Below are 24453 nucleotides of genomic sequence, written 5' to 3'. Positions count from 1 at the left end.
CTAAAGTAAGATTGGAGTGCATAACTTGAAGGAAGTGTTACTTGTATGTTCTTTTAACGCTCATACTGATATGTATCAGAGATGAAATACAATGCACCTGAATCTTCAGGAAACACTTACATATTTATGTGTTTTATCTTCCAGTATAAATTATATAGCCTTAAAAGCAAGGACTGCTGTCATTTTTATTTAAACTTAGAAAAGAATGTGGAATAGAAGTGGTGATTTGTTGATAGAGTTGGGCAGGTTAAGAAACTTAAATGCAAACACCCCAGCCAAGAGGTAGGTCTTAACATCGGTCAAAAAGAGAAGGAGGAGGAAGAGGGAAAAGACCCTTGCAGGGACCAACTTTTTTGAAATTATAAATTTTCACTAAAGAGATGCTGTGCTCTGATAGATTAGTCTCCCAGGGATGCCAAGTTCAATGAATTGCTCTGTGTGCTTTGTAGACACAAATCCCAGGCTTGGCCCCATCTACTCCCTTTCTTTCCCCTAGAATATATCTTGGGTCCAAGTCTCATATCTATTTTACAGCAAACACTGAGACTCCTTTGCTCAGGCACAGGCTAGTCCAAGATAGAGATCATGACTTACCCACCTTCCTTCATGAGCCTCTGGCTTTGCAACTGGCATGTGGGAAGCTTAATATCTATTGTGAAATGAAACATTCAGTTCTAAAATTCTGTTTCTCTACCTTTCTTAAACTCACCAAGACAAGTTTGTGAAGAACAGAAGTGATACATATTTACCATAAATGCTTATCTCTGGACACATCATATTTTTGGTCCCATCTGGTTTAGGCCCATTTATGTATTTAGACTTCTCTCTGAGCTGTGCAGAGAGTACTCGCTTAACATGCAATGGAAATTGTGGAGTGTGGAATGATTGCTTTTAAATGTAGTAGTCGTTTTAAATGTACTAGGATTAAAGGTCATTTAAATGACTCATCTGTGGAAACATAAAGTGAAAAGATGGCATTCTTAATTTAGCTGTTCCTTAGATTTGTTCTTGAGCAGAATTTTTAAAGTGGCTTAAACACACACCTCAGACCGATTTATCCGGGACCACTCATCAAATCAAAAATGGATTCTTATATAAAATGTCTTACTTTTAAGTGACAGAAAATAATCTTGTCTTAACCTCAAAATTTTAGGTTATGAATAACACGCAAACAATAGCATTTTCCATTGCAAATTTTACATGTGGCTATTTTTATGTGAAGACATAAATCCAGAGAGCAGGGATGGGGTAAAATGACAAAACGATGGGCAATTTACACTTAGCCTTTGCAGATGGGCTTTACATTTTTCAATTAGCTCTGTCATTTAGGTTTCTGTCCATCATATCGCTGATATAAAAGCCTGTAGCACCGTGTTTGGGGAGTAGTCGCACAATAATAAGAGTGCCTGTTTTCCCTTCTATGGTTTTAGAAAGCGCTCTAGGAAATGGAGCGTGAATTTAAAATCCAGTCATATGTATCTGCACCTTAGCATCATCATAAAATCATAGATTTGCACAGGTGTGCCCCTTTGGGGATTTGGAACGACAATGCTGCCCTTCCCCCTGGGTCGAAAATGCTTGCTACGCCAGAAATTTCTCCAGCAACTAGAGAAAATTAGACTTGGCCTGAAGGACTCAGACCAAAGAGACACATTGCTGTGGGCAAAGTTAAAAAATAACAGAAACTGAAAAGGCAACACGTAATATAAAATTTTTTGTACTCCATGTGTACTCCAGTTGGAACAGTACGGGAGGTTAGCGTGGTACCTGTGCAAAGATGTCATGCAAATTCTTGTGTGATTCTCATTTTACCAAAATGTAAGTTATAGATGTGATCTGCGTAGGACAAAAATTACACAGAAATTATCTTGGGGAATTAGGACTCTGATTTTGAAACCTCTATTTTAGAATTTTTTTCCGCAGTAGGGGTGTGAAAATTCATAATTAGAAAAAAATAAAATAAGCATTTAAACACAAAATGATACGTTCACTCAAACTTGACTGCTTACATTTGAAAGCAGAGTTGACAAAAAGCGAATTAAATTTTTTTTTACTTTAAGTACCTTAGAGAAATGACTTTCTAGCTATTCTTCTTTGAGTTTCACTCCAGTACAGTTAACATACAGTGTTATATTAGTCTCAGGTGTGTAATATAGTGATTCAACAATTCTATACATTACTCAGTGCTCATCAAGATAAGTGTACTCAATCCCCTTCATTTATTTCACCCATTCCCCCCACCCACCTTCCCTGTGACAACCATCAATTTGTTCTCTATAGGTAAGTGAAATCATAAGGAATTTTCTTTTTCTGTCTGGCTTATATCACCTAGCATAATACCCTCTAGTCCATGCATGTTGTTCCAAATGGCAAGATCTCACTCATTTTTATGGCTGAACAATATATATATCTCTATATACCTATATCTGTATCTCTCTCTATATATATAGATATATATAGATATAGATATAGATATCATGTCTTCTTTATCCATTCATCTATGAATGAACACTTGAGTTGCTTCCATATCTTGGCTATTGTAAAATAATGGCGCAATAAACATAGGGGTGCATATATCTTTTTGAAGCAGTGTTTTCATATCTTTTGGATAAATACCCTAGAGCAGAATTAATGGATCATATGGTAATTCTGTTTTATAAGTTTTTACACCAAAATGAAAAGCTTTTGCACAGGGAAGGGAATCATCAGCAAGACAAAAAGGCAACTTACTGAATGGAAGAAGATATTTATTTGCAAATGATGTATCAGAAAAGGGGTTAATATCTGAAATACATAAAGAGTTTATACAACTCAACATCAAAAAAAATACAAATAATCGGATTAAAAATGGATAGAGGACTTGAGTAGTCATTTTTCCAAAGAAGACGTACAAATGGCCAACAGACACATGAAAAGATGCTCAGCATCACTCATCATCACGGAAATGCAAATCAAAACCACAATGGGATAACACTTCACACCTGTCAGAATGGCTGAACTCAAAAGCACAAGAAACAACAAATGTTGATGAGGATGTGGAGAAAAAGGAACCCTCCTGCACTGTTGGTGGGAATGCAAACTGCAACAGCCACTGTGGAAAACAGCATGGAGGTTCCTCTCGGCCTTGTTTTTAAAGAATCTTCTTTCCTCATATGATGTTACACTTCCTCCTGCTGGATTTTAACCCCTAGAATCTATCATGCTGGTGGATCTTCCTTCCTTCTGCCCCCTCCTTTTGTGCTCATTGCATCACAGTCACTGACCTCCTTACTTTCAGCTCGTCTTACACTTCTAGAGTATGGCACACATTCGCACACCCTCCCATACACTTGCTTTAAAGGGAAAGTCATAAAATAGAAAAGATGTAATATTTTTATCTTTTAAGAGATCACATGCATCACTCGAGAGGTTCTCTGATAGGTACAAATTCTGCCTTCAGGAAGTTGACTCTTTCAAAGATGGATGAGTAAATACAAAAGTGGATGTTATAAGTGCCACGAGAGGGGTGAGCTCGGAGTCCTACAGAGGACACAGGAGGGGGTCGAGAAGGCTAAGGCTAAGGAGGGGACATCTGTTCTGAAACCCACAGGACAGGAGGAGTGAGCTGTGTCTTTTGTGCAAGTATGAGTAGTAAGCCATAAGTTGATCTTCCCCCAGGACTGTCCCTGCTCTTAATAGGGACTGTCCTCTATAGACTGAAATCTATAGTTAAATAGCTGTCTATAAACCAGAAAGTCAAAGAGATGCACTAGAGAATAAGTACTTTGCATTCAAGCAGTGACTTTCTTCAAAAGGTGGAGTAGTCACTGTGCCTTGCTTACCCCCCCTCACCCTTATCCCTAAGTGCACAGAACCTCCAACTGCTGCCACTTCTTTATTTGAAGACTTCCTCTAGTCTGGAGCCTTCTCTGTCCCACACTCCATCCGCAGGTAGTGTCAGGGAATTAATGCCCCAGAAGCAGGCCCCCATCAACAGTCAATAGGAGTTGGGACATAAATACCCCGGTCCCCTTGCTCCTTGTAGGGATGCCTCTGAGATGTGTTTCCCCAGAAATAAGCTCCAGTTGCCCACAAGGATAACTGCTTTCTTTCCTTGCCTCATTTTCTTGTCACCTTATGGTGACATCTTCCAAATAAGCCTCTTTATAACCCTCAAATCCTAGGGGTGCCTGGGTGGCTCAGTCGGTTGGGCATCTGACTTCGGCCCAGGTCATGATCTCACAGTTCGTGGGTTCGAGGGCTACATTGGGCTCTGTGCGGACAGCTCGGAGCCTGGAGCCTGCTTTGAATTCTGTGTCTCCCTCTCTCTCTCTCTGCCCCTTCCCTACTCATGCTCTGTCTCTCTCTGTCTCTCAAAAATAAATAAAACATTGAAAAAAAATTTTTAAAAACCCTCAAATCCTTGCCCTCATAATTGTGTCTGAGGGAACCCAAATTAAGATTCATGAACAAAGCACATTTAGAAACAAACAAACAAACAAACAAACAAACAAAGCCTCACTTTTTATATTGTGTCTACACTTCCTACTTCACTATTCATCCGGATACTCTCCCTGTGAACGCAAGGCTCTATCACAGTGCCCGGCTCACCACTCGCTCACTGCTCTGCCTCTCCCTTTGAATTGTAAGTGTTTTGAGAATATTATGTCTCTGTATCTCCAGGACCCCAATAAATGCTTGCTAAGTGGATTTCCTGTGAGCTTTGCAGTCCTTGGCCAGCAAAAATGCCTCAGCTGAGGATATTTTACAAAATGCCTGGCAAGACGGACAAGGTGAATGAATTTCGAGAATGTTCTGGAAGAGAAACAACCCTGAAAAGTTCTCCACAGTAAGACATAACCTCTGCCCATAAGTAAAGCACATACATTACTATGTTTCAAACCTCCCTGTCTCTAAAGTGAGGATTAAATAACACTTGCCATGATTTAGTGTCGGAAAAGTGCTTTGAAACTTCAGTGAGGCTCTACACGATTAAAATAGTAGCCACCGTTCCATCATTTAAATAATCTCATTGGCAGAGACCATGCATTAATCATCACAGAGAAGTATTTTTATATTCACCAAACATCTTTCATCTGAGAACATCACCATCATTTATAAACATTAACTCAGTGTATTCCTCATGATAACATGCAGACTGGTCCTTTACATGAATTGATAAACCAGGTCCTGAAATAGCGAAACAGCTTGTTCCAAAACATCCAGATTCGGGGCAAGAAACAGGTCACTACTAGGAGAGTTAGTAATCAAGAGATAGCCCTATGTAAATATTTGGGTAAATGAGGCAAATAAATCAGATAAGCAGACCCTTAAGGAAAGTAGCTCGCTCTCCTTTCTCTGCAGCTCGTAGAAGCAATCTGGGGTTCCTGATGGGATATCTAGAAAAGCCTCCACTGAATTAATGGTTTCATGAATTATGAAAACCCTACAAAATATTTAGCAGTTGCTTTGTGCTGAGCAGATACTCTGCGTGCATTCCAAAGATGCCCATTCAAGTGTCCCTATGTATTTTATGCTCCTGACAGTGAAGATAACTACCTTCTAGCCAGATAAAGGGGGAAGGCTTCTGTGTCTTTAGAAAAGACAGATGGGTGAGGCATACATTAAAACGGCTTCCATTTCAGTAAAATATGATCCCTCTGTTTGAGCATCTGTTCTGCAAATGTAGCGGGAACCTTTCATCAAGACTGAGTGGCAAGTCTGCTGGTCAGCAGTTGCCAGCTCCTCTTGCTTATGCCCTGGTATTGGCAGGTGAATTCCCACTTTGACCAGTGGATCACCAGCGAAGAGGTATGAGTGACTTTGTGGCTCACCGACCCCTGTGTTGTCTCTCCTCAGCTGGCCCCCAGAAAACACAAAAGTCAATAATGTGATACCAAAGGGGCACTTGGGTGGCTCAGTTGGTTGAGCGTCTGACTTGGGCTCAGGTCATGATCTCACAGTTCATGAGTTCGAGCCCCACATCGGGCTCTGTGCTGACAGCTTGGGGCCTGGAGCCTGCTTCAGATTCTGTATCTCCCCTCTCTCTGCCCCTCCCCCACTTGTGCTCTGTCTCTCTCTATCTCTCAGTAATAAATCAATGTGTAAAAAATTAAAAAAAAAATGTGATACCATGATGTGACACACGAAGCATTGGAGCACTAGCCACTGGCACATTCTCAGCTGTGTGGCTTTGGGACAATCATGTTCTCTTTCTGTTACTCAAACCCTCAGATCTGTAATTTTCCACCTGTACCAAAGAACGCCTGCATTTCAGGAGATTTCTCAGAAGCCACTAAAGAGATCCCAGAAGGCAGAACACTAAGGTCCCCGACCTAGCTACGACCAACTGCCTCACTTTTTTCCCCCTCTTTTATATATTGAGTGCCCAAGCAAGATTGCATTTGGAAACAAAGGGAAAAAAGAAGGCCTCTTCTTGCGAAAAAAAAAAAAAAAAAAGCGTTTGAAAAATCACTGGTCCAGATATCTGCTTTTTTCTAACTGTGAAAACATAAAAGAAATCATTGAGATTGTTCTGATAGTCTATGATTCTTTTCTACCAGAACAGAATGGGATTGAATCCTGTCAATGCAGGGAGACCTTCCAGCAATGCCAGTCGACGGAGGAGCAGCCAAGAAGTTTTGTAGCGTCAACGCTCTCACCGCCGCTGGTGCCCCCTCGGCAGTAAGGGCTTGGCATAGCTTTCCCAGCAAAGGCTGCTGCTTTCTCCTCTTTCAACTTCGTCATAAGGGCTCTCCCACTCCACAAGCCCCCACACCTCCTCTCATGTTCAGACACTTCCTATAACAATCACAAGTCATTTTTTCTGAAACATACAGAAGTAATAAATAGTCTGTCTCGTGGGGCATGCTGGTGGAACAGCCCACAGATGTAGAAACATGGTGTCTTGTATTTCTTTTCCTGCCTTTCATCTAAATGGGCAAGAAAATGAACACTTCATAGTGCCTGAGAGCACATTAATTCTGGTGCTTAAATTCCTTGGGCTTAAATCCTAGATTCTATACTTATTAGTCTTCTGGCCTTGGACAAGTTGCTCAACTTCCCTATGTTAGTTTACATGCACATCGGTAAAGAAAAAAGTAGCAATGACAATGACAATAATAATAACACCTATCTGCCTTTCAGGATTATGACAATTAGTTAATACGTGTTAGTGCTGTAAAGTACCTTGCATTTTTTAACGTTTATTTATTTTTGAGACAGAGAGAGACAGAGCATGAACAGGGGAGGGGCAGAGAGCGAGGGAGACACAGAATCTGAAACAGGCTCCAGGCTCTGAGCTGTCAGCACAGAGCCCGACGCGGGGCTTGAACTCACAGACCGCGAGATCATGACCTGAGCTAAAGTCGGCCACTTAACCGACCGAGCCACCCAGGTGCCCCTAAAGTACCTTGCATTTTAAGAAGTGCTACAGAAGAGTGAAAATAATGCATGCACATATACGTATATACATGTACATGTGTGTCATTAAATATACAATATATAGAGAAAAATACATAAAAATATATTTTGTATAAAAAGCAATATAATTCTGATATTTTAACATACAAATTTTCTCTATAAAATATACATATTATATATATTATATATATATACACACACACACATACACACACACATGCACAAAGAGCATAGGTATTGGACCAGGCATTTTATCAATATTGTTATTGTGTATGTATATGTGTATTTATTATATACTCATTAGCAATCATTTCGCCCTTATGGATGAAGAAAAAGTACTGAGCTTTCTCTCCGAGCGAGCAGTAGGTGTCAAACTGAGAGTCTGGTCTCCTAGTCCCAGTGTCTCGGCACGGATCACTCTACGTGGAAAGATGCACATCCGAAAACTCTTGCCTGGCAAAGGCACCTGGCACCTGTATCTTGTAACGAAGAACCCAGTCAATGTTACTCTTTCCTCTAGTTCAAGTGCACATTTCCAAGTGCACATTTCCTATGACTGGAACAAATGCCAGACCACAGGATCTAAGAGAGATTTAACTGCTTATTCCCAGCTTTGTGACAAGATGCCTTGGGTGGGCCACCTGGCTGTAGACAGCCGTGCCCACAGCCATGTGCTGGAGTCAGCGCCTACCAGCTCATGAGAGCCAACTGTTAGATTTTCAGGAATTTTGTGAGGCAGTTGTAAAACACAGTCACTCTTAAAATTTAACTTATGTAAATTTGCAATTACATAAATTGTATTCTGGGGGCGCCTGGGTGGCTCAGGCAGTTAAGCATATGACTTCAACTTAGGTCATGATCTCACAGTTCGTGGTTTGAGCCCCGCATCCGGCTCTGTGCTGACAGCTCAGAGCCTGGAGCCTACTTCAGATTCTGTGTCTCCCTCTCTCTCTGCACCCCCCCCCCAACCGCTGGCACTCTGTCTCTCTCTTTCCCTGTCTCTCTCTCTCTCTCTCAAAAATAAAGAAATAAACATTACAAAAAAATTCAAACTATATTCTACACAAAGGTAATGAATACTCAACTCATCAAGTTCTAATTATTTTACTATGAATTACTGTCCTGTGTACTCCTGGGGTTCCATGCATCTACTGTATGTGGATGGCAGGCTGGGGTGCTACTCTGTATCTCTTGCCAACTCCGTCTTTAGTGGAGTCACCTTGGAAGCTTCATGTTGCTGTGGTGGGAATGTTTACAGGACAGAAACGAGCAAATGCTACAAGCCAGGGTTCCGCTTATTGTTTTGTTGATTATGTAGACTTAGTTACATGAAAGTGTTGATAATGCAGTTTAAACTTAAAAGTGTGTTGCATCTACCTCAAGATATGTGTTGAGTTTTCTTATTTTACGGTGTAGAAGCCTGGCAGATTCCACCTTAACAAAGTGACCGACGTTAATATCACCAATAGTAAGATGTGTAAACATAACCCCTGATGCTCTCAGTCTGGCTTCAAGCTACTTTTCTGGGCATGGGAGCCGCCATTTGCATTTTCACCGTCTTTGCCCCGGTTAGTCTGCTAGACTCACAGCTGCCTCAGTCCACTTTTTCTCTGCTTGCCTTTTATGCCTGGTCATCCCTCTACTACTGCCTAGAGTAACTTCTCTCTACCTCTCTGTTCAAGTGAACCTTGCCCCTTTACCATGCTCATTGCTGGTTTTTTCCTCACTCCTACATGAAGCTCTCTATGAAGATACCTGCAGTCTTCATTCTTATATTCCTGTATTATTTTCTATATCACTACTTCTTACAGTACCATTCAGGGATTACATGATATATTGGACTGCTGGGTTGTGTGTGCACGTTTATGTGTTATCCTCCAATATGCCTCCAAGCCCCTAACAACAGAGACTAACTGCTTCCTATGCTTCTATAAATCATTCCAGAACCTTAGTGTGTATTCAGTAAATATTTGTTGACTGCTTTTAAAATTTTTTTTTTCAACGTTTATTTATTTTTGGGACAGAGAGAGACAGAGCATGAACGGGGGAAGGGCAGAGAGAGAGGGAGACACAGAATCGGAAACAGGCTCCAGGCTCTGAGCCATCAGCCCAGAGCCTGACGCAGGGCTCGAACTCACGGACCGCGAGATCGTGACCTGGCTGAAGTCGGACGCTTAACCGACTGCGCCACCCAGGCGCCCCGGTTGACTGCTTTTAAAAACAAATGGATACTATAAGTGATGTCCACATTTTCATAGAATATTTTCACATTTCAGTCCATATTTTCACATTTCAGTCCATATTTTCATAGACCCTATTATCCACTGGTTTTAGTACTAAAAACACAATTAACCTTCTCACAGTGACAGCAGTAAGAGGACAGCACTCAGCCCTAGGTTATCCCAAGGTTCACTCAACCTCATTTTGTAAATCTTCATCAACCCAGTGCCTAGCACATTGCCTGGCTCTTCGTGGGCTCTCAGTAAATGTTATAAATGTTATTAATCCCTTTGAGGGCTGCAACAGGGCTATTAGGTCACTCTGAAGAATGTTCCCCTGGAACAGTTTGGAAATTGTTTTTTATGAAGAGTAATTGTGTCTACATCTTCCGTGTCTGCCCAACGCTTGGGCTACATACCTTGTGCCACCCTCTTGGTTTGACCCCAGTACAACACAGTGGCAAAGAGAGTACAATTCAGAGGAGTCACAATGTTGCGTGAACAAAGCCAAGACCTGCTTAGGTTTTTGTTGTGCTTCAAAAAGAACCTGAAGTTCTTTCTGGGAAAGGGCAAGTTGATGGTAGGGAACTGCACTACTCGAGGGCTTTGGCAATTAGTTAGCAGCATTGATAGGATTTATTTCTTAGGGTGGTTTGCTTCACAGAAAGGTTGCCTTAAAAAAAAAAATCTGGATAAAAACAGGTTCCACATTACATTTGCATGAGTTGTCCTGAATGGCATAAATGATTTTTCTTAAGGCTATTAGCTCAGGATCTGAGTAGGACACTGGTATTTTATGGGAGCAGGATGGAGGCGATCAGGGCTGCCTCTGTTTTGCATAATGTCTGACCTACTGCTGAGTCTCACCAAATGTTGGGGATCCTTGACCCATTCAAAATGAGAAACTGTGAAATAATTGTCTCCAGATATTTCTGTCCAGTTTGTCAAACCTAATAATTCCAACTTACAGGAAACGAACATCCTCTTGAACTCTTATCAATAAAATGTCATGCTCCCAGCATGGCATTACCAGGTCCTTAGGGCCAGGTTTCCTGCTCTTTCCCAGGATTCCATCCATCTCCTCTGCTCTGCATTCAGAGAGAGCTTCTGGGTCCTGCCTCAAATCCTACCTTGTGAGTCCTCTTCACCACCCACTGGCTCAACTCCCCTGTTTTCAGTTTTCACTGCAGTCTCCTTTCCACAGTGTGGATCCCTTTATCTGCCAGTTGCAGTGAGACCAATAGGAGGAAAGTGTTGAGAAGAGCAACAGCAATGCCCCTCCCTGGTGGGCGGGGGAGAGAACCCAGTTTGCAGACGTGCATTGCCTGGTGGTGTTGCACTTGTGTGAGGCAACTCTGCCAGCTCCTTGCACAACCAAGGAGGTGAGTCAGTGGAGGGTGGAGGCACACAGAGGGCACACCCCATTCCTGTCGGCCTGCAGGGACTTGTTCACACCATTCAGATGGCTGGAGATCAGTTCATTCCAAAGGCTACTAATTGGTTATTTTTTCTTTTTTAAAAAAAATTTTTTTATGCTTATTCATTTTTGAAAGACAGAGACAGAGCACAAGGAAGTCTGGGGCGGAGAGAGAAGGGGACACAGAATCTGAAGCAGGCTCCAGGCTCTGAGCTGTCAGCACAGAGCCCAACGTGGGGCTCAAACTCACTAACCATGAGATCATGACCTGAGCCGAAGTCGGACGCTTAACCGACTGAGCCACCCAGCTGCCCCTGGTTATTTTTTCTTGAACCACATGCTTAAACCAACATCCCCTACATAAACAGCCATCACCCATTCCATATCACTGCTTTAAAAATGGAGCGATTTTGTCACTGTCCCCCTGGCAATATATGATTCAGTCATCAGCACTCAGAACTCAGTCCCAACAGTGCTGGAGGGTTGAAGAATGAGGAAGGTTGTGATGGTTAGATATTTTCTGGAAAAGTACCAAGGGCCTGGCTTCTTCCCTGGGGGACAATCTGAGTTGCTTGCCTTTTAAAACCTTTCTACCTTTCCTGTTTTGAATACCTGTCAGGTCTATATAAATATCACCATGTCTCTCCTTTGCCCAGCCAGCAGTCATTTTATTTAGCTTTTCCTTCTAGAACATCTTACTTACAGGTGTGGTCAGTGTCATAATCCTTCCCCTAAAACTGGAGATTAAAATTCTCAGCCTTCCAGAACTGGTGAATACATGCTCCATCACGAAAAAAATCAATACGTGCCACCCCAGGAAGTAAGGCAGGGAGCATTTGGACAAAGGCCTCCACTTGAGCTTAGTAGCAAGGTCATTTGTGTGACCCAAAAGTTATGCTTTCTTGCTAGTTTTACAAAAAAACTGATGAGCGGGGTAGAGGAACAAGAACCCAGATACAACGAGAAGCACGTGCCAGGTACTCCCCAGTGGGAAACATGGACATTTGTCTAGCTATCACATCCCCGCCACCCCAGGTCTAAGCAACCACGGATCTACCCTGGGTCTCTCTGAATAGGCCTATTCTGGACATTTCATAAAAACGGAATCACATAAAATGTGATTATATGATTGTGACTGTCTTTTGTGGCTGGCTTCTGTCACTTAGCCTAATGTCTTCCAGGATCATCAATGTTATAGTGTGTGTCAGTGCTTCATTCCTTTTCAGAGCCAAAGAGCATTCCATTGTGTGGCTGTGCCACATTTTGTTTATCCATTCATCAGATGATGAACTTTTGGTTTTTGTCTATTATGAATAATGTTGCTGTTAACATTAGTATACATGTATTTATGTGGACATAAGTTTCTGTCCTTTCTTTTTTTTTTTTTTTTTTTTGGAGTGCCATTGCTAGGTTATATGGTAACAGTATGTTTCACTTTTTGAGGAAGTACCAAACTGTTTTCCAAAGGGATGAAACCATTTAAAAATTGCACCAGCAAGATAGGAGGGTTCTAATTTCTCTATATCCTTGTCAACACTTAGTATTATCTGTCTTTTAAATTTTAGCCATCCTGGTGGATATGAAGTGGTATCCTACAGTTTTGACTTGCTTTCCTTTGTGAGTAATGATCTTGAACATGTTACCATGTGTCTATTGCCCATTTGTGTATCTTCTTTGAAGAAATACTCTTCCAAATCTTTGCCTATATTTAAAAAGGGTTTTGGAAAATATTTTAACTTCCATTTTTAATCATTCATAAACCAGTCTAGCAATATTAGGGAGAATGATTTGTATGGTGGACTGAGATAAATAATGGAATTTCTTATTTATTTGGGTGGGTTTTTAAAAAATATCAACTTTTTAGAGTACTTTTAAGTTCAAAGAGAGTTCCTCTATACTTTTCCCACCCCACCTATGCACAGCCCCCCTTACTAACAACATTCCACACCAGAGTGGTACATTATTACAGTTGATGAACCTACATTGAAACATTATCATCACCCAAAGGCTCACTGTTAGTGTTGTACATTCTATTGATTTGGATAAGTGTATAAGGACATGTATCCATCATAGTATCGTACAGAAGTTTCACTGCCCTAAAAATTCTCCATGTTCCACTTATTAATCTCCCCTCCCCCGACCCCTGGTAATGACTGATCTTTTTCCTGGCTTTATAGTTTTTGCCTTTTCTAGAATGTCATATAGTTGAAATCATATAGTATGTAGATCTTTCAGATTGGTTTATTTCACTTAGCTATATATATTTAGGCTTCCTCCATGTCCTTGAATGGCTTGATAGCTCATTTCATGCTGAATGATATTCCATTGTCTGGATGTGCCTAAGTTTATTTATCTATCCACTTACTGAAGGACATCTTGGTTGCTTCTAAGTTTGGACAATTATAAATAAAGCTGCTATAAACATTCATGTGCAGGATTTTGTATAGACATAAGTTTTCAACTCATTTGGGTACATACGAAGGAATGTAATTACTAGATCATATGGTAAGTGTATGCTTAGCTTTGTCAGGAAGTGCCAAACTGTCTTCCACAGTGGCTGCATCATTTTGCATTCCCACCAGCAGTGAATGAGAATTTTTGTTGCTGCACATCCTTGCAGCATTTGCTGTTGTCAGTGTTTTGGATTTTGGTCATTCTAATAGGTGTATCCCATTGTTGTTTTACTTTGCAATCCCTAGATGCAATGTTGAGCATCTTTTCCTACACTTTCATCTGTAACTCTTTTTGGTGATGTGTCTGTTCAGGTCTTTTGCCCAGTTTTTAATTGAGCTGTTCATTTTCTTTTAATTAGTGAATTTTAAGGGTTCTTTGTATATTTTAGATGACAGTCCTTTATTAGGTATATCTTTTGCAAATATTTTCTCCCAATCTGTGGCTTATTTTATCATTTACTTGACAGTGCCCTTCATAGAGCAGAACTTTTTAATTTTAATGAAGTTCATCTTATTAATTATTTCTTTCATGGATCGTGCCTTTAGTGTGTCTAAAAAGTCATTGCCACCACTGAGGTTGTCTCTATTATTATCTTTCAGGAGTTTTATACTTCTACATTTTAAATTTAGGTCTATGATGCATTTTGAGTTAATTTTTGTGAAGGGTTTAAAGTCTGTGTCTAGATTCCTCCCTTCCCTCATTCTCCTTCCTTCCTTCCTTCCTTCCTTCCTTCCTTCCTTCCTTCCTTCCTTCCTTCCTTCTTTCCTTCCTTCCTTCCTTCCTTCCTTCCTTCCTTCCTTCCTTCCTTCCTCATTCCTTTCTCCCTCCCTCCCTCCTCTCTCTTCCTCCTTCCTGCCTCTCTTCCCTTCTTTCCTTCTTCCCTTCCTCCTTCCTTCCTTGACTCTGCCCATTTTAAAATTGAATGGTCTTTTTTACTGTCATAAGAGTCATAAGAGTACTTTATATATTCTAGATATAAGTCCCTCATCTGATATATGATTTGAGAATATTTTCTCTCATTCTGTGAGTTGGCTTTTCACTTCCTTGATGGTGAAATTTGAAGCATAAAAGTTTTAATTTCATGAAGTCCAATCTATTTTTTCTTTTATCACTTGTGAATTTGATGTCATATCTAAGACTGTATTGCCTAGTCTAAGGTTAAGAAGACTTGCTTCCATGTTTTCTTCTAATAATTTTACAGGTTTAGCTCTTTCATTCAAGTTGATGACATATTTTGAATTAATTTTTGTACATGGTGTGAGGTAGGGGTCCAGCTTCTTTTTTCTTTTTCTTTTTCTTTTTCTTTTTCTTTCTTTCTTTTTTTTTTTTTTTTTTTTTTTTTTGGCATGTGGATAACCACTTATCCTGGCACAATTTGAAAAGACTATTTTCTCCAGTAGTTTCTTGGTTTCATTGTCAAAAATCAACTAACTGTAAAAGTAAGAGAATTGATTTCTGGACACTCCATTCTACTCCATTGATCTATATGTTTGCCTTCATATTTGTACCATGCTGTCTTGATGAATATACCTTGTAATAAGTTTTGAAATTAGGAAGAATATGTGTTTCAACTTTTTTTGTTTTGGCTATTCTGTGTTCCTTGAATTTCCATATGAATTTTTAGGATCAGCTTGTCAATTTCTGCAAAGAAATCATCTGGGGCATTAATAGGGGTTAATAAGTTTGGTGAGTATTGCCATCTTAACAATATTAAATCTTCTAGTTTATGAACATAGGATGCCTTTCCATTTATTTCTTCTTCCTTAAATGTTTCAACAATATTGTATAGTTTTCAATGTACAAGTACTACACTTTTGAAATTAAATTTATTCCTAAGTATTTTATTCTTTTTGATATTATAAATGAAAATGTTTTCTTAATTTCATTTTCAGATTGCTCACTGCTATTGTGTAGAAATACAACTGACTTTTATACATTGATCTTGTGTCCTGAAACCTGAGTGAATTCACTTACAACTTCTATTTTTTTGTTTGTTTTATGTTTGTTTGTTTGGTGGCTCTATCTCCACTTTGTACTACTCTCTTCCCTTTTATCTGAATTCTACCCTTTCTGATCTTCTTTCAGTTTCTCTAATATGCCAAGCTCCTTCTTGTCATAGGGCCCTAGCACATGCTGTTCCCTCTGCCTAGATCTCACCATTCTCCTGCATTTTTCACCTGGTTTACTCATCCTTCAGCTCTATCTATTTGAACTGCCCTCCCACCCCACTCCATGTCTGATTCTTTTCTGGAAGCCATCACAAATACTGTGTTCTTCCTTAACACATACCTCAGCTTATGCTCTCATTTGTGTTACACCTTGACTGATGTCCTTCTTCCCCAACAGATTCTAAGCCCCTCTCCCATTTTTCTCACTATTATAATTTTCATCACTATGCCTGGCACATAGTGGATACTCAACAGCTACTTGTTGAGTGAAATAAAGAATGAATGGTTAGCACTGGAGAAATATAGCTATAATTAAGAACTTTGGGTGGGGTGGGGGGGTCGAAGAGCAAATTGAAGGTGGGGCACATACCATCTGTATAACCGATCTGGCCTCCTTCTGGAGAATTAAGTTCTGGAATGGAATGTGGTTATCTTAGGAAGGCCGAGGCATTGAGTGTGTAGCCAGTAACATTGGATTTTCCCCCATTAAATCTCCTTACTTGGTGGTAAGAAACACAGAGAAAAAAGACCCAGCTATGTGAGTCATTTGTAGATAATAGCCACAGTCTGACTTCTTATTCACTTCTTACCTTTCCTGGGGTACAGCTGACTTGTTGTGGGAGAGGAGGGGAGGAGGCAGTGGGGTAAAAGGGGAGGAGAAGGGGAATTGAAAAGATTCATTTATTTTTCTTGCCAAATCAATTCACTCTAAAAAAAAAAAAAAATAGGGAAATCCCCAACCAGCTGTTCCAGTGACTAGCAAGAAAAATATTTCCTTGGAACACTGCAACAGAAAACACACTTTATGTGCTGGCCCTCCCAAAAGACTGCTCTGGAGCCTTGCAATTATTGTCCTTTTTGCGTGCTTCATTGATATCAGTGACAATAGTTAGAACAGGGTGTTTTTTTCTTAATTAGAATTCTCTTAAAAGTCTGGTGCTTCAACCCTGGTGCTTCAGTTGGAAATATTAAGATTAAGGGTGATAAGAGAACAGAGAGAAGGGTAGCGATGGGGTCTGGAAAATGAAGCAAAGATGAAATGGGCCTGCAGCTTTGTTGGCCCGTAATGTATTTCCTGTCCTATTCTCAGAATCCATGTTCCAGTTGTGAGGCCAGATAGAAGGAAAATGTGTGTGTGTGGTGAAAGAAATTTGGGAGATAGAGATTTGTTTTTTCATTTGGAGCTGTAATTTAGAGGATTCTTACACATCTGAGATGAGGTTTTGTTCTAGGGGGTTTGAGATCTTTTAGATATAGTGAAACATTACATTATGAAACTAGGATACCATCATGGTAGGGGACACTGGTTTGTCTTTGTGTCTCTGTCATCTAGCACAATGCCTGGCTCAGAGTAGAGGCTCAATGAGAACTCAACAGAACAGCTTAAAGAAGAGGATACAGGCCAAACTAAATTTGCAAATTAGATATTAGAGCCCAGTGACCTAAGCCCATTTTCTTTGTTTTTTATTTCATCCTGATTCCCATTGTCCCATTTTGTCTCCTAGACAACAGAGTGCACATATTTTGAGTATTTAATTTGTAGTTGTTTAGGGTAGGTAATTAATGATAAATTCTATAAGTAAATGAACCAAATCATTGTTTTACTGCCAATAAAATAAAATTCAAAGGAGAATGATTCAAAAGTAAACATTATATCTTACTACCTATGGTTTTTAAATGTCTTGCCAAAGGAAATTTTAAAATACTAAGCATTTACATTGAAACAAGAATGAAAGAGGAAGTTTATGAAAGCACAACACTTAAAGATATTCATTTCTTAGACTGATATGTTAAGCTATATACTATGCAGAACTACCATTTCTTATCTTCTCTCCTATTTTAGAATACCTCTCTAGTAGAAGAACAAAATCACAATTTGGAGTCCTTCCTTCTGAACTCTTGGAATCTCTGTCAGTAATGTAGATGTGAGGTGTCTTAGGCCAGAGGTTTTCCCAAGTTATCACAGCCAAGTTTCCAGTTCCTGCCTAACAAAATTCCTGGGGACAAAATTGTGGCAGACCTCCAAATCAGGATGACTTTACTTGACTTTATTAATTTGCAAACTGTTATATCTCTATATGGGTCAAGATTATTGAACTTGGATTTTCTTTCTTAGATTTCCTCTGCTCTCAAAGCTTTGTCTATCATTTATATGCTCTATAAATTTTCACTGTGCGTTGACTGAGGTACACTTCTGGATTCAGGGAAAAAGAACATACCCACTATTTTTTTTATTCAAGGCACAAAGTTCCTTTTCTCATGGAAATTATGCCCTTGCAGAGCTTGGGATCTAGAGATGGAATTTGAGTTTTTAATAATTTGTTGCATGATTCTGAACAAGTCTCCTAACCACTCACTCTAAGACTCACTTTCTTCATAGTAGAATGGAATAAAAATACTACATACCTCCCAAGGTTGTTCTGGGGACTAAATCAGGATGCAGGTGGGAGATGGAAGGCAGAGAGAAGTTGAGAAAAAAAAACACCAGCAGATTTTCAAGTCTCTTGACTACGTATGGATTTGAGCAGAAGTCAAAGGAGATCCTTTGGTAGGATGTAGAAACATGTGCATCCTTCAAGGGCATAGGAGAGATGAGCCTTGATCAGTTAACAGGACTGTGACTCCAGGTGTCATGGGAAAAAGTTTTGAGTGGAAGACTGTACACATGCTTATGTAACCAGGCTCTGGAGAAGTGTCATTTGAAAGTGGTTAACAATTTTTCATCTTAGGAAGTAGGAACTTTAGAAAGGTAATGTGTAATGCCTCTGAGACATTTTCCTTGCTAAATTATGTGGTATGAGGCTTTTATTGTGGAAGTAATTTAAATGCCTGTAGGAGCAGAATATCAATGGTTCTCAAAGTATTTTCCCAAAACCACCTGCATCAAATCACTGGAGTGCTTGTTAAAACTACATACCAGGTCCCCCACAATAGAATCTCTGGAAGTTGGACTTGGAAAACATAATTTTTATTTTGGTAAAATACACATAACATAAAATTCACCATGTTAATCATTTTAAAGTGTTAATCCAGTAACATTCAGTACATTCACAATGTTGTGCGTCACTGCTGTCTAGTTTCAAAACATTTTCATCACCCCAAAAGATAAGCCCATTAAGCAGACACTCCACATGCTTCCCTGCCTTCCAGCCCCTGACAACTACTAATCTACTTTACGTTTCTGTGAATTTGCTTATTCTGGATAAATCCTATAAATGGAATCATATAATATACGACCTTCTGTATCTGGCTTCTTTCACTTAGCGTGTTTTGAAGGTTCATCTATGTTGTAGCATGAACTTCATTCCTTTTTATGGTTCAATAATGTTCCACTGTATGGTATACCAGTTTGTTTATCCAGTCATTAGTTGATAGATTTTTGGATGTTTTTCTTCCTTTGGCTATTGTAAATTAGTGTCTCTGTAAACATTTGTGTCCAGGTTTCTGTTTGAGCCCTTGTTTGTAATTCTCTTGGGTATATGCCTTCAATGGAATTACTGAGTCCATGGTGATTCTATGTTAACTGCCAAACTGTTGTGCACAGTGGTTGCACCATTTTACGTTCCTACTAGCAACATATGCATATTCTAATTTTTCTACATCCTCATCAATACTTGTTATGTTCTGGGTTTTTTATTATAGCAACCTTAGTGGGTGTGAAGTGGTATTTCATTGTGATTTTGACTTGCACTGCCCTAATGACTAATGACCTTAAGTATCTTTTCATGTACTTGCTGGCCATTCATATATTTTCTTTGGAGAAAAGTGCATTCAGGTCCGGCGCTCATTTTTTAATTGAGCTGTTTGCCTTTTAGTTGTTGAATTATAGAAGTTCTTTTATAGTCTATAGTGTACTAGACCCTTGTCAGGAATAGGATTTACACATAGTTTCTCCCATTCTGTGAGTTGTCTTTTCACTCGCTTGATAGTGTCCTTTAATGAATAAAAGTTTTAAATTTTGATGAAGTCCAATCTATTTCTTTCTTTTGTTGCTTGTGGGAAAGCACCAGAGTTGATTATGATTTTTGTGATCGTGCTTATACACTAAAGCAGTACAATCTTGTACTGATGATATTACCAGGATACTATTTGTTGAGGATAGTATATTCCTAACGGTTGGATTTTCTTTAGGTGTGCATCCCTAAAAATAGCAAAGAAATAACATACATTCACCTTTGCGTCTTTTCAATTAAAAGATACTTAAGTATCATGTGTAAGTATTCTTTCACCTTAAATTTTGATTATAAGTAATTCTCATGCATTATTTAGAAGGGTTACGGCAAAACACAAGTACCAATTGTCTAGTCATCTTTACAACTTCCTTTTCTAGTTCCATTGTTCTAAACATTTACTTTTATACAGTATGTATCTCACATTCATTCCATTCACCAAAATCTTATTGAGCACCTACCATATGCCAATGTGCCAAGCATTAAAAATAGAAGAAAGAAAGACACGCTCCCTGTCCTTGTGGATCTCAGTCTTGCTGGAGATAAAAACATAGGAACTGATAAAAGATCATACCATACAAGAGGTTCCTATAAGAGAATAAGACCAAAGTGCTCTGGGGTAAAACAAGAAAGAATCACTGACTGTATCCTTTAGGTGATGGGGGTCTTCCAAAGAGGTCTTTTGAGCAGGGAAACTCCATGAACTAATTTAATTTTTAGAAATATAATTCTGGCAGCAATGGGAGAGAGGACTGGAACAGAACAGACAAGAGCCAGTCAGTAAAATCAATAAGAATGGATATTTTGGCAATTAATTTTTCCTCATATCATTTTATCTAGCCCTAGAAATGTTCTACAGTGCTTCAAATATTGATATGAGATGAGTTTTCTTAAATTTTTTATTACGGAAAGCTGTAAACATATAAAAACTCTTTGACTAGTAAACAAACTCCACATACCCATCAGGACAGATCCACCTGTTATCAGTACATGGACCAAATATTTTATCTGTGTCCTCTGCCCCTTCTCCCTTCCAGATATTTTGAAGCAAATCTCAGAGACCATATTATTTCATCCATAAATATTTTATTATGTAACTTCAACAGATGAGAGCCATTTTTAAAATATAATTTCAATAGGATTATCCTACCTAAATAAACTTAATAATAATTTCTTAATAGTAGGAGGTTTTTTAGTAAAAGGCGAAAGATTTATACGATCTGAAGAGAAACCAGAGTATGTAGTAGGAGGTTTTTTAAACTCAAGAATTTACAAAAATATTTACACAAAGAATTCCATCTTATTCCCTATAGAAATTTTTTTCCTTACTATTTTTGGTAGGGGCTGGAGAGGTGATAAAGTTTCTTAAAAACTAAAATAATACTGCTTGAAATACACAGAAAATATGTAGTTCCTAGGACTATGTTAGTGATTAGCTTTTCTATTACATGTATTTAGGTAGGGAAGTCTCTACTTTGTTACAAATTTATAGTTTAAAAATAATGTGTATGAATTGGGCTGTTGAGAAATTTTACCTTTGGAATTGTTATTCAGTAATAACTCTTCACATTTGTATAGAGCCTTGAATTTTCCAAAGTGCCTTCATGCCTGTTATCTAGTGAACTCTGATATCTCTGCTGTGCAAAGATGTCTATTATCTAATGTTTACAATTGTTATCAATTTTACTTTGTTGTAGCTTTCACACTTAGATTAAAATAATAAACAGTATATGCAAAATCCTTTACTTGTGAGCCAAGAAAGACTTTGTAGTCAAGCCTGCATGGGTATGAAAGGAAATTACTGTGAATAATATCTTATCAATTATAATTTACTTAATTTTTCATAGTTTGGAAATATTTGGTATTTATGCTCACACACAACGATTTTAAATTCATGGTTATAAGCCAGTATCTTTCATGGACTCAAAACCCACACATAAATTTCCTGGAAACTTCTGGAAAGGCTTGTTTCTTGATTAAGAAACAGTAACACTTGAATTAGGACAGGGTTTAGAGCTGAAAAATGTTGATAGGTCACCCTTAATTGGCGCTCCATTCTTTTTAAATCACTTCTTCATTTTTCATAAGCATTCCCAGACATACTAGACATAGATTATCTTCAAAACAGTCTGTGGTAGAAGAACGTGGTTAACTATTCATCAAAGAGGTTGATACAAATGTCATTTTTAATATAAATTCTTGCTCTTTACCCATAAAATATAGAAAACGTGAGTACTCTTTAAATAGTCTCACTAAATATAATTTATCTGAATGCAAAGGATATTAGAAATACCTTTGCATTCTCGTATGCTTTTCTCAAAGAAAGGGTGAAAACCTTCCCCATGGGTAGAGAGGAGGGCAGAGACTGAGAGCATGGGCTGTGGAGGAGGACAGATCTGGGTCTGAAAACCGCTGAATCTGAGTAAGCTGCATAGCCTCTCCGTGATTCAGGTTCCTCCCGGGATGTGCTGGAGTCTGTTAGACTGGCTCCCAAGGGCTGATTGTTACATGTGCAAGAATTTTTCCAGCCAGTGTGTAAACCATTGGCGGCTTAAAATCAGGCATGGTGGGAATATTTACATCCCAGGAACCAGGGAACCCTATAAATTAGGGTTCCCTCCCCATTCCTCAGAGCTGGTTTACCAGCACACTACTGCCTACCAGATAGGTTTAAGGACAAAACGAGTTGGTTTCTGTCAAGCATTTGCATGTTTTCCCCCCTACCAGAAAGCATTCAGTAAGTGTAAGTGCCAACTAGTAGTAGCAGCAGCAGTATTTTACCATTAAACACTAATGCAACCAACTCTCAATTGTTTCCTTATCAAACTGATGCATGATCTACGATTTATCACCTGGAAACATGCTCAGACACAGAAAATAAAGCAAACAAAACCTAATCAAATCATTGTGGGCCTTCTTACATCATCTTCATCCTGGCAAAACGTTTGATGGGAGAAAGAAAAGGAAGAAAGTTGTGACAAAATGAAAACAGAGGATTATATTTAAATTCAAAATGATCACTCGACTTTTGTCTTCCTTGAGACAGCTCGTTGGAATTTCATTATAAATGGCAAATGACAAAATGATGAACAACGTCAAATGCTTGGTAGAAAACTCTGACAATTCTGGATTTCGGCAACAAATGGCAGAATTCCCGACCCAGATTATGTTAAGCCCCAAAAAAGTGAATTATTTGTTCCAAAAGTAAGAATTCAGAGATAGGTCTGTTTTTGAACACAGTTTGCAGTAGGGCTCTTGCTAGCTCTTGAAAGTTCATTTTGTTTTCTGCCTTCGACTTTGTTAGATCCATCCCCAGACTCCATATGGCAGCCCCAGCAGTTTCAAATTCTATCTTTAAAGTGGAATGTTCTTGGGGCAATAGGGTGGCTCAGTCACTTCAGGCCCAACTCTTGATTTTGGCTCAGGTCACAATCTCAGGATCATGGGATCAAGCCCTGTGTCAGGCTCCTTGGTGAGTGTGGAGCCTGGTTAAGATTCTCATTCTCTCTCTCTCTCTCTCTCTCTCTCTCTTTGCTCCTCTCCCCTGCTCATGTTCTGTCTCTGTCTCTCAAAAATAGATAGATAGATAGATAGATAGATAGATAGATAGATAGATAGATAGATGATAGATAGATAGATAAAATAAATGAAAAGAAAAAATAATGTGGAAAGTTCTTCCCAGAATCATATGCACCAGAAAAGAGAAAAACACTTTTCTTAGAGTTCTTGCACAACGCCTGAAGTTCACTCTGATTGAATTGTCACATGGCTAACTCTAGTGTGAGAGCCTTAACAGACTGTGTCTAATAGAGATGAGAAAATGTACTCTTGAAAAAAACCGAGGTGCTATTACACTAAGGAGATGAGGTGAGTGTTGGGCAACCAGAAAAAAAAAACCAATTTTCTACTATATTTTTTAAATAATTTTTAAAAGTAATCCCTACCTCCAATGTGGGGCTCAAACTTAACAACCCTGAGACCAAGAGTCATATGTTCTACCAACTGAGCAAGCCAGGCGCCCCAAATATCGTCTACCATAAATCGTCTTCACTGTAATTGAATAAAAATGACAACAACTCATGTACACATGTAGAATATAAGCACACTGCTTGCCAGTAACCTTCTCAGGCTGGGTTTCAGCTCTGAGCACTTTTGATGCCGTTAGAGACCTTAGTCATAGAGAGGCATGAATAGAGAGAGTATCTTTACAAGGAACTGATTTTGAGAAACCCAGTAAAAGATTGTTCAAAAGCCAGTGCTGGCAAACAAGTTTTATAATACCACCTTACAGACAGATTTCAAATTGACAGTTCAGATACCAGGCGAGTGTTCCCGACATGCCATTGGTGCCTTGTTGACCAAGAACCCGAGCCCGTGGTACAACGACAGAGGTTTGGGAAGAAGCATCGCTGTGAAAATTGAGAGACGTAAAAACTTTTGAGTGTTCTGTAATGGAAACAAACCTGGTGGCATGTAGAAATTCCAGAGTCTTTGGCTATCAATTTGTTTTAGAATCTCATTCCAGGAAAGTAAGTTGTGACTCTAACGTTATGGAGAAGTTTAAATATTTACGCCAGAAAAAATAAAAAGGCACAAACCCCTCTATCCCCAGAGTACCCACCACTGACAGGTTACATAATTCTACACTCTGTGCATCATGGTCTCTGCTGGAAAGCTGAAGCTTCTGTTTCTCTTGGCTGCAAGTTTGTTCTGCCTGTGCCTGACGCCATCCTGATTCTGAGCCTTCTCTTGAAGCCACAGGCTGTCATACATGAGTCACAGTGGTTAAAATACAGCCTTTTCTGGTTTATATCATATGCACATTCTGTAACAGTCTTGGAGTG

The 24453-nt window shown here is 39.2% G+C and overlaps 1 protein-coding gene across 1 annotated transcript in view; it reads left to right on the top strand.

The window, feature by feature from the left end:
• The window catches only part of FRMD6 (FERM domain containing 6), a 241979-nt gene that overhangs the window by 25330 nt on the left and 192196 nt on the right, over positions 1-24453 (top strand). The window contains exon 2 of the mRNA XM_086709760.1: positions 15384-15451. The gene's annotated coding sequence lies outside the window, so the exon portion shown is untranslated. The remainder of the gene's footprint in view (positions 1-15383; positions 15452-24453) is intronic.

Source organism: Puma concolor, chromosome B3 (assembly GCF_028749965.1).
Source record: "Puma concolor isolate L17-30 chromosome B3, mPumCon1.1.hap2, whole genome shotgun sequence".
In the NCBI taxonomy this organism is placed as follows: Eukaryota; Metazoa; Chordata; class Mammalia; order Carnivora; family Felidae; genus Puma; species Puma concolor.
The sequence above is the reverse complement of the archived record's forward strand: the minus strand, read 5'-3'. Positions and strand labels throughout refer to the sequence as shown.